At 46.7% G+C, this 9,812-nt stretch overlaps 1 protein-coding gene across 2 annotated transcripts in view; it reads left to right on the top strand.

The window, feature by feature from the left end:
• The first annotated feature begins 837 nt into the window (after positions 1–837).
• MRTFA (myocardin related transcription factor A) overlaps positions 838–9,812 on the top strand; it is a 204,422-nt gene continuing 195,447 nt past the window's right edge. The window contains exon 1 of one of the 2 annotated variants that reach the window (XM_012459027.2): positions 838–1,079. The gene's annotated coding sequence lies outside the window, so the exon portion shown is untranslated. The remainder of the gene's footprint in view (positions 1,080–9,812) is intronic. The other variant, XM_064368071.1, reaches the window with a different exon arrangement.

The following is a 9,812-nucleotide window of genomic DNA, read 5'->3' as shown; positions in this document are numbered from 1 at the left end:
GCGCCTAAGGCGCGCCCCTTCACTACACGAATGGGTGCGGCAAGGGTATAGGATTTTAGAATTGCAAGAGTCGTCGGGGGTCATCCCGTGGAATCCTCCCTTTTGCAGATGCTCTTCTTGGAGTCTTCCGATGCAAGCTCTTGGGCTCACGCAGCCCTTTTCCTCTTCCAAGCCCAGAGCACTTTCGCTGCTGCTGATCACCACGGCCTTGGCAGGTAGGGAGGGGCAGGCAGGTGTCAGTGTCTTCCCTTTCACCGTTGGGGAAATTGACTCAGAGAAACAAGGTGACGGACCTCGGCGGGGCGGGACTGTAACAGGAATTCAGGGCTCCAGGCCAGAGCATTTATTGTGTCTCCTTTTGGGAAGCGTGAATGTTAAATGATCGACTTCGGAGTCCCAGGCGGAGACCCTTCAGCCCCGGAGAATCAGGATGGGGTCTGGGATTAACGGAGTAATTACTCGCGGCTGAGCATTGATCCCTTGGAAACTTGGCAAGGTCCGGCAGGGTCCACCGCCCTTCCCTTCACAGGGTGACCAGTGGGCTGCGGCCTCTTTAAGGCCCAGCGCTCCGCCCCGGCTTGTCGCCGACCTCCTCGCCGCTGCTCAGCCAGTTCCAGACTTTCCTCAGCGATGAGGTCATCTTCCCGCTGCCCATTGGCTGCGCCGTGCAGTCAGTCACAGGAAGTCACGCCGCCGTCTTCGCCTTCTTCGTGCCGCTTCCTTCTCCGCCCGCCCCTTAGTCCGCCGATCACGACCCCGATCAGGCCTCTGATTGGCTAGCGCCGCTGTCACTTCTCCAGTGGGCAGTCTTCAGGCCGGGAGGCGGGCGTGGTGGGCGGGCCCGCAGCTTCCGCGGCTGAGAGGAGCCGGCGGCAGCAGTGTCTGTGGTGGCCGCGGCAGCGAGAGCGACGGTCCCATCCTCCCCACCTTCTCGGTTGCTGCTGGCCACTCGCCCTCCGCTGGCGGCGACTTCTCAGCTCCGTGCGCCCTGGGTGGACGTTGAGCCTCTGGAGGAGACGCGGACGGCTAGAGCCGGAGTGGGGCGAGCCGCGAAGCCCGGCCAAGAGCAGCGAGAGGCGGTGAGAGAGAGTCCAGGCTGGGGACCCCTCCCCCACCGCGGCCCCGCCCCGCCCGGAGCATCCTTTCTCCCCGCGACCCCGCTGCGAGCGCCCTCCGGGGGTCGGGCGGGACGGCCCTCGCGCCCCCGGCCCTCTTCCCGCCGGTCTTCTCCCCCTGCCCTCGGGACCCGAGTCGCTGAAACGCGGTCACTGTGTTGGGGCTGGGAGCAGGAGCGGGAGCGGGAGCGGGAGCGGGACTGGGACCGGGGCGGGCGGGGCAGTGCACCTGTGCACCGCCTGGCGGGGCCGCGGTGCGCTGGGCGGGGAGGCAAAGAGGTCCTGGCCTTCGCTGCTCCCGGGGTGTGTTTTGATTGCAGGGATGGGGGTGTCGGCCGCTTTCTCTGGGGTCTTGTGCAAACCTTCAGGATCCAAGTGCATTCCTGGGGATTCCCAGGCAGGGAGGCTCAGCTGTAGCAACCTAATTGCAGCCAGGTGTACAGGGCTCTGCAGATCTGAAACTTGATGGCCAAGAACTTTACGCTCTAAGAAAGCGTCTGTCTGCCAGGACGCTGATTGCAGCCCACCCTCCCCGCCTCGGGTACCTTTGATACTCCATAGTGCCCAGGGCTGGACCTTTTAAGTCGACTCCCAAACCTGCCACTTGCTAGCTGTGTAATCTTGTGCCTTGGTTTCCTCGTCTGAAAAATGAGAACGTTAATACCACCAGTCGCATACAGCTGTTTGTTGTAAGCGTCAAATGAAATAATTCACCTGAAACGTTGGACACAGTGCTTGGCGCTAGTAAGAGTACAAGCAATGTTTGCTTTTGGGATGTTGAGAGTGACTGGTTTGCCGGTGTGCATTAAGCACTAGCCCAGCTTGGCTTTGTCAAGATTTCTCTCTGTTGTCTCCGTTATGCAGCATAACGAAAGGGCAGTTGAACAGTTAACTGCTTGCCAGCCTTTATTTGGCATGAAGTGTGTGTATATACAGGAATGTGGAATACATCACTTAAATGTAATAATGGAATTACCCCCTGCTTCATATATTTTTATATGGTTTTAAACTCATAAGACGTCTGGAATGTCCCCGAGTTGCAAGTTTTTGAGATCTTTACAGGGTCTTTTCTACATGAAGCCAAAGCCTGTAACATAAGACTTATTGTCAATAAGAAGTTCAGGTTTTACTTCAGAAGACCCCTCCCAAAACTCCAAATGTCACTTACGCAGTTTTACTGTTGAAAAGCAGTCATCTCCCAGGGGTGAGGTGGTACAGCCAGCTGGCCCACGGCCCCATGACTGCAGGGTGGGGAACCTTTGGCTGGAAGTTATTAAACTAAGTTTTGCCTAATGTCGTTTGCATATTTCATAGCGAATCCAAGGGCTTTATGTTACTGTTTCTTATTGAATGATTTAGAAAGAAGCAATCCATTACTGCATTATTTAAAAACACCTGCAAAGAAAAAATATCTGTAGTCTAGCTCTAGTGTTTGTTTCAGTTTTTGGCCAATAACTGTTAAGAAGAGCCCCTTTTTAAGAAGGCTTTCAAAAGTCACATCCACTAGAATAAGTAATTTAGAGTCAAATCAAGAGAAGTGGAAGAGTAATATGTATCCCATCACCCAAAAGTATTTACTGGAGACTTTTCATGTCCTTAGTCCTCTGCCAGATGCTATCAGGGAGTGATTTGAAAAAGTATGAAATAGAATCTCGGCAAAACCATAAAGTTTGGGTCCACCTGGTAGTAATTACAAGTACTTCTTAAGGGATGACTTCATTTATTCATTCAGCAGACTTTTTGTTCCACGTTTGTATTGTGCCAGGTGTTTTTCCAAGGGCTGGGGCTATCAAGGTAAGTGAGATATGGTCCCTGGGCATGAGGCGCTCACAGTCTAGTGGGAGAGGCAAAAAAATGACATTGTAAGGCCGGGCGCGGTGGCTCAAGCCTGTAATCCCAGCACTTTGGGAGGCCGAGGCGGGTGGATCACGAGGTCAAGAGATCGAGACCATCCTGGTCAACATGGTGAAACCCCATCTCTACTAAAAATACAAAAAATTAGCTGGGCATGGTGGCGCGTGCCTGTAATCCCAGCTACTCAGGAGGCTGAGGCAGGAGAATTACCTGAGCCCCGGAGGCGGAGGTTGCAGTGAGCCGAGATCGCGCCATTGCACTCCAGCCTGGGTAACAAGAGCGAAACTCTGTCTCAAAAAAAAAAAAAAAAAAAAAAATGACATTGTAACATACTGGAATAAACTCTTAAGCACAAATCCAAACTTTAACGGGAGAGTCAAGGGAGCTTTTCCTGTGGATGTATGGGAAGGCCTCAAAGAAGATGGCATTTGGGCTGAATGTTAACTCAGATGAAGGAGAGGAAGACCATTCCAAAGACAAGTCACAGCTTAGAAAGGTTTCCTGATAGGCTGGGCACAGTGGCTCACACCTGTAATCAGTCTGAGCACTTTGTGAGGTCAAGGCAGGAGGATCACTTGAGGCCAGGAGTTCAAATTGAGACTAGTTGGGCTTGTCTCCACCAAAAAATTAAAGAATTAGTGCACATGGTTGTGCACGTGTAGTTCCAGCTACTCAGGAGATTGAGGTGGGAGGATCCCTTGAGCCCAGGAGTTTGAGGTAGCAGTAAGTTCACACTGCACTCCAACCTGGACTTGCAGTGAGACCCTGTCTCAAAGAAAAAAAAAATCCTGATAAACCTTCTAATATACCAGGTATAAGCCCCAGGGAGGGAGAAGGAAACTAACATTGCTGATGCCCACTACACAAAAGCTAGGCTTTTATTCTGTTACTTAAGGATAGGGAAACAGGCTGCAACTACTTAACTCATTTAGGGATACAGAGTTAACAGAACCAGGACTTGAATCTCTGACTTAAAAATATGGTATGCTCTTTTCCTTTTAACATGCTTTTGTAGGGGTGAATATAAGAGAGGTTAAAAAGTTCTATCCATTGGCCAGGTGCAGTGGCCCATGCCTGTAATCCCAGTACTTTGGGAGACCGAGGTGGTCAGATCACCAGAGGTTGAGAGTTTGAGACCACCGTGACCAACATGGACATACCTTGTCTCTACTAAAAAAAACCCACAAAATTAGCCAGGTGTGGTGGCACATGCATGTAATCCCAGCTACTCAGGAAGCTGAGGCAGGAGAATCGCTTGAACCTGGGAGACAGAGTTTGCGGCGAGCTGAGATTGTGCCATCGCACTCCAGCCTGGGCAACAAGAGCAAAACTCCATCTCAAAAATAAAAATTAAAAAAAGAAAGTTCTACCTATATGATTATCATTTTACTATTACAGATTACTTTCTGTGAAATAAATGTTTCATATTTGATTTAGAATCACTAAGGTGATATAATAAATAAAGCTTATCTTTATTAAATGATGTATATTTTATACCTATAAATTCGGTGGCATTTCCTAAAAAGTATGGCCTGTGGAAACATTCAGTAAAAATGGAGCACATTGATATATACAGATTGTATATGAAACACTTTACTAACTTTGTTAAAGAGGTATAAACTTTCTTTGAGAGTGCAGCTTATTTAAGTGTATTTAAAAAAGAATTTGTGGATATATGGCCATTTAATTTACAAAGGGGAAATTAGAATTTTTAAGTCATATTAACAAAGATTGTTGTATTAGGTTTAGGGAAAACACTATAGCAAGTTCATATACTAGCAGGCTCCCCAAGGGTGAAAATATTTGTTTTTCTTCCCAGCTTCTAGAGCAGTTCTTGGCACATAGCAGGTGCTCAGTAAATATTTCTTGAATATAAGATGAACATGAACAAATATATGTTTACTCCATGTTCTTGTGTCTGTATATATATTTATATAAATGCTAGGGTTGATAGTTGGAATTAATAAGCATAAGGAACATTTTCATCTGAGAAAAAACTTTGGTCAGGAGGTTATATTTCAGATCTTTGAAAAAGAAAAGAGAAAACATGGATGGGTTATGGACGAAATGGTATAAGCTTGGGGAGTAGTTTTTTTTATAAATGAATACATTTTGGAAGAAAGGGAACATTGAACAAAGAGAATGACCCACTGACACAATTCAGCAAATATGGGCACTGTTTATGTCTAAGGCCTTAATAGAGTTTTGAGAATCAAGGAAATAGTCTCCGCTCTCAAGGAACAGAGTTTTAGAGAGCAGATGTGTTAGCTGTCTTGCTGTGTAACAGATGACCTTGAAAATTAGTGTTTGAGACAATTAACATTACTTATTTTTCACAGTTTCTGTGAGTCAGGAATTTGGAATCAGCTTGGCTGAGTGATTCAAACTCAGGTCTCTCAAAAAATTCCAATAATGGCTGGGTGCAGTGGCTCACATGTGTAATCTCAGCATTTTGGGAGGCTGAGGCAGGTGGATCACTTGAGGTCAGGAGATTGAGATCAGTGTGGCCAGCATGGTGAAACTCGTCTCTACTAAAAATACAAAAATTAGCCAGACGTGGTGACTCACGCCTGTAGTCCCAGCTACTCAGGAGGCTGAGGCACGAGAATTGCTTGAACCTGGGAGACAGAGGTTGCAGTGAACTAGTATCGCATCACTGCATTCCAGCCTGGGTGACAGAGACTCCATCTAAAAAAAAAATTAGCTGGGAGTGGCAGCTATTAAGGAGGCTGAGCTGTAAGAATTGCTTGAACTGGGGAGGTGGAGGTTGTAGTGGGCTGAGATCGTGCCACTGCACTCCAGCCTGGGCCACAGAGTGAGACTCTGTCTCAAAAAAAATTAAAAAATGCAGTAATAAGTCAGCTGAGGTAGCAGTCATCTGAAGGCTTGAGTGAGGCTGGTGGATCCTTTTCCAAGGTGGCTTCTCATATGGCTGGCAGGTTGGTGCAGGCTGTTGGTGGGAGCTCGGTTCCTCTCCATCTGGGCTTCTCTTCATGGATGTCTTCATGGCATGGCAACCAGCCTACCTCAGAGCGTGTAATCCAAAAGACCAAGCTGCTGCATTGCCTTTTATGACCCAGCTTCAGAAGTCACATACCATCATTTCTCCAGTATTCTGTTGGCCACACATTGTGGGAAGGTACTACACAAGAATGTAAGTGGCAGGAGGTGAGAGTCATTGGGGCCCATCTTGGAGGCTGGCCACCACAGTGGGTAAAGTAGAAAATGTTGGAAGAAGGTACAAAGTGCTGAAGTAGGGGAAGGGAAGGACTTAGAGTAGGAAAGATTACCTTTGGAGGAATGAGGGGATGGGAAAGATTTAATTCCTTTATCAGATATTTATTTATTTATTATCTTTTGAGACGGAGTTTCGCTCTTGTTACCCAGGCTGGAGTGCAATGGCGCGATCTTGGCTCACTGCAACCTCCGCCTCCTGGGTTCAAGCAATTCTCCTGCCTCAGCCTCCCGAGTAGCTGGGACTACAGGCGCCCTTGACCATGCCCAGCTAATTTTTTGTATTTTGAGTAGAGACGGGGTTTCACCTTGTTGACCAGGATGGTCTCGATCTCTTGACCTCGTGATCCACCTGCCTCGGCCTCCCAAAGTGCTGGGATTATAGGCGTGAGCCACCGCGCCCAGCCCTCAGATATTCATAAATATTTATTGTGTGTTTACTATGTGCCTTCCACATGTAGGCTAATATGTGGAGGTAGACACTGAATTAGGTTTATACGAAATTTTTTTTTTTTTTTTTTTTTTTTTTTTAAGGCAGAGTCTCGCTCCGTCGCCAGGCACCAGGCTGGAGTGCAGTGGTGCAATCTCAGCTCACTGCAACCTCTGCCTCCAGGGTTCAAGCAGCTCTTCTGCCTCAGCCTGTCAAGTAGCTGGAACTACAGGTGCATGCCACCACACCCAGCTAATTTTTGTATTTTTGGTAGAGATGTGGTTTCACCATGTTGGCCAGGATGGTCTCGATTTCTTGACCTCATGATCCGCCCGCCTCAGCCTCCCAAAGTGCTGGGATTACAGGCGTGAGCCACCGTGCCCGGCCTATATGAAATGTTTTAAGTAATTTAGGCCAGCGTTGACATAAGGAAAAATATTTGAAATCTATATGTATAGTGAAAGTGGAGTCTTTTTTTTTTATATTGATGAGAATAGTAACTTACCAGAGTGTTAGATGAGCAATTACACAGCATACGTAGTTAAGAACATCAATACTCGAGTCCTACTGCATAGATTGGAATCCTGGCTCTACTTGCTGGCTATGTGTATGAACTTGGCCTGTGTGACTGTGATACCCTTGCTACTTTATCTTCTCTGTGACTCACTAGCTGTGAAATGGGGATAATAATGGGGCCTGTTTCATAGTGCTGCTGTGAGGGTTAAATTAAAAATATATAAATTCCTTGGGACAGCTTTATATGCATGTCATTATCATGGTTCTTATGATCATCATTGGTTTAGGGCAGTAGCATAGAACTGACTGGATGAATTAGTTTGGAGTCAGGTGAGTGAATATAGAATGATAAGAGTATGCAGTAAGAGGCATTTAAATGTTAACCATTGCTGCTTCACCATCAGTTTTTCTAGTTCAAGTACCTTCATCTAGATACTTTTTATTTTACAAAGTGGACTGAATTAGTGGGTTTATTTAGGTAAATTCTACGGTTAAAATAAGACCCAAGGAGGTCCCTAGTTGGCGTTAAGGGTGTCTCTTATCCCTTGGTATTTTTGAATTTACTAGGCTCTCTGTCTGCAGAATGGTTTAGCCAGAAGCAGTACTTAAAAGTGCATGTGCTTCATAAGAGCTTAGAGGTGGAACTAGGACCCATAATAAACATACCTAGAATGAGAACCTGTGTGGCTGAGTTTGAGGGACAAGGTTAATCTGGAGGGCATTCTAAAGGTACAGGCCTGGTGCTGTGGCTCATACCTGTAATCCCAGCCATGTAAGAGGCTGAGACAGGAGGATTGCTTGAGCCCAGGAGTTTGAGGCTGCAGTGAGCTGTAATCACACCACTGTGCTCCAGGATGAGTAACAGGTGAGACACTATCTCAAGTAAATAAATAAGAAAGTTAATTATAAGAGGCTGGGCATAGTGGCTTACGCTTGTAATCCCAGCACTTTGGGAGGCCAAGGCGGGTGGATCACGAGGTCAGGAGTTCAAGACCAGCCTGGCCAAAATGGTGAACCCCAGTCTCAACGAAAAAAATACCAAAAAAAAAAAAAAAATTAAGTGGGTGTGGTGGCGGGCACCTGTAATCCTGGCTACTTGGGAGGCTGAGGCAGAGAATTGCTTGAACCCAGGAGGCAGAGGTTGCGGTGAGCCGGGTCATACTCCAGCCTGGGCAACAGAGCGAAACTCTCTCTCAAAAAAAAAAGAAAGTTAATTATAAGAAACTTTTAAATCTGAGTATAGAAGTTTAGGAATTGAAAGGACAGAGTGTATGAAACCCCATCAGTTTAGATGAACTCTTTAGAGGCAGTAGTCATCTTCGTTAGGAAGTGACTCCATTTTACTACTTTAGAAGTAGATTTGTTACCTCAAAAGAAGAGGAAATAGAAATGGATTCAGCTTTCTCCAATGTTGAAGCCTCAAATCTCTGATTTTGTACAACAGAAAAACGATTCTATTGACTTAAAAACTGCCCAGATGTTTTTTTGTTTGTTACTTTTTTTTTTGAGACAGAGTTTCACTGTTGTTACCCAGACTGGAGTGCAATGGCACGATCTCGGCTCACCGCAACCTCCGCCTCCTGGGTTCAAGCAATTCTCCTGCCTCAGCCTCCCTAGTAGCTGGGACTACAGGTGCGCACCACCATGCCCAGCTAATTTTTGTATTTTTAGTAGAGACGGAGTTTCACCTTGTTGACCAGGATGGTCTCAATCTCTTGACCTCGTGATCCACCCGCCTCGGCCTCCCAAAGTGCTGGGATTATAGGCGTGAGCCACCGTGCCCGGCCTTTGTTTTGTTTTTAAAGAGACAGAGTGAGGCCACCTCACAGGCCTGTACCTTTTATATTTTAATCTTAATCTTAATTTTAATTTTTTGAGACACAGAGTCTTGCTCTTTCACCAAGGCTAGAGCGCAGTGGTGCGATCTTAGGTCACAGCAACCTCAGCCTCCCGGGTTCAAGCGATTCTCCTGCCTCTGCTTCTCAGGTAGCTGAGATTATAGGCGTGCACCACCATGCCCAGCTGATTTTTGTATTTTTTAGTAGAGACAGGATTTCACTGTATGTTGGCCAGGCAGATCTTGAACTCCTGACCTCAGGTGATCTGCCTGCCCTCGGCCTCCTAAAGTGCTGGGTTTACAGGCGTGAGCCACCATGCCTTGTCAGTCCTGTACCTTTTAAATGCCCTCCAGGTTAACCTTATCCCTCAAACAGCCACATAGCTTTTCATTCTAGGTATTTTTAGTGTGGGTTCTAGTTCCACCTCTAAGCTCTTGTGAAGCATATGGCAGAATCATAGCTCACTGCAACCTCCAACTCCTTGTTTTAAGTGATCCTCTCACCTCAGCATTCTGAATAGCTAGGACAACAGCATGCACCACAACCCTTTTATTTATTTATTTATTTATTTATTTATTTATTTATTTATTTATTTTGAGACAGAGATTTGCTCTTGTTGCCCAGGCTGGATTGCAGTGGTGCAGTCTTGGCTCACTGCAACCTCTACCTTCCAGGTTCAAGCAATTCTCCTGCCTCAGCCTCCTGAGTAGCTGGGATTACAGGTACCACGCCTAGCTAATTTTTAATGTATTTTTTAGTAGAGATGGGGTTTCACTATGTTGGCCAGGCTGGACTCGAACTCCTGGCCTCAGGTGATCCACCCGC

The sequence above is a fragment of the Aotus nancymaae genome, unplaced genomic scaffold (assembly GCF_030222135.1).
Source record: "Aotus nancymaae isolate 86718 unplaced genomic scaffold, 86718_ANA_hifiasm-v0.15.2.pri h1tg000076l, whole genome shotgun sequence".
Taxonomy (NCBI): Eukaryota; Metazoa; Chordata; class Mammalia; order Primates; family Aotidae; genus Aotus; species Aotus nancymaae.
Note: the sequence above shows the minus strand (reverse complement) of the source record. Positions and strands in the feature narration are given on the sequence as shown.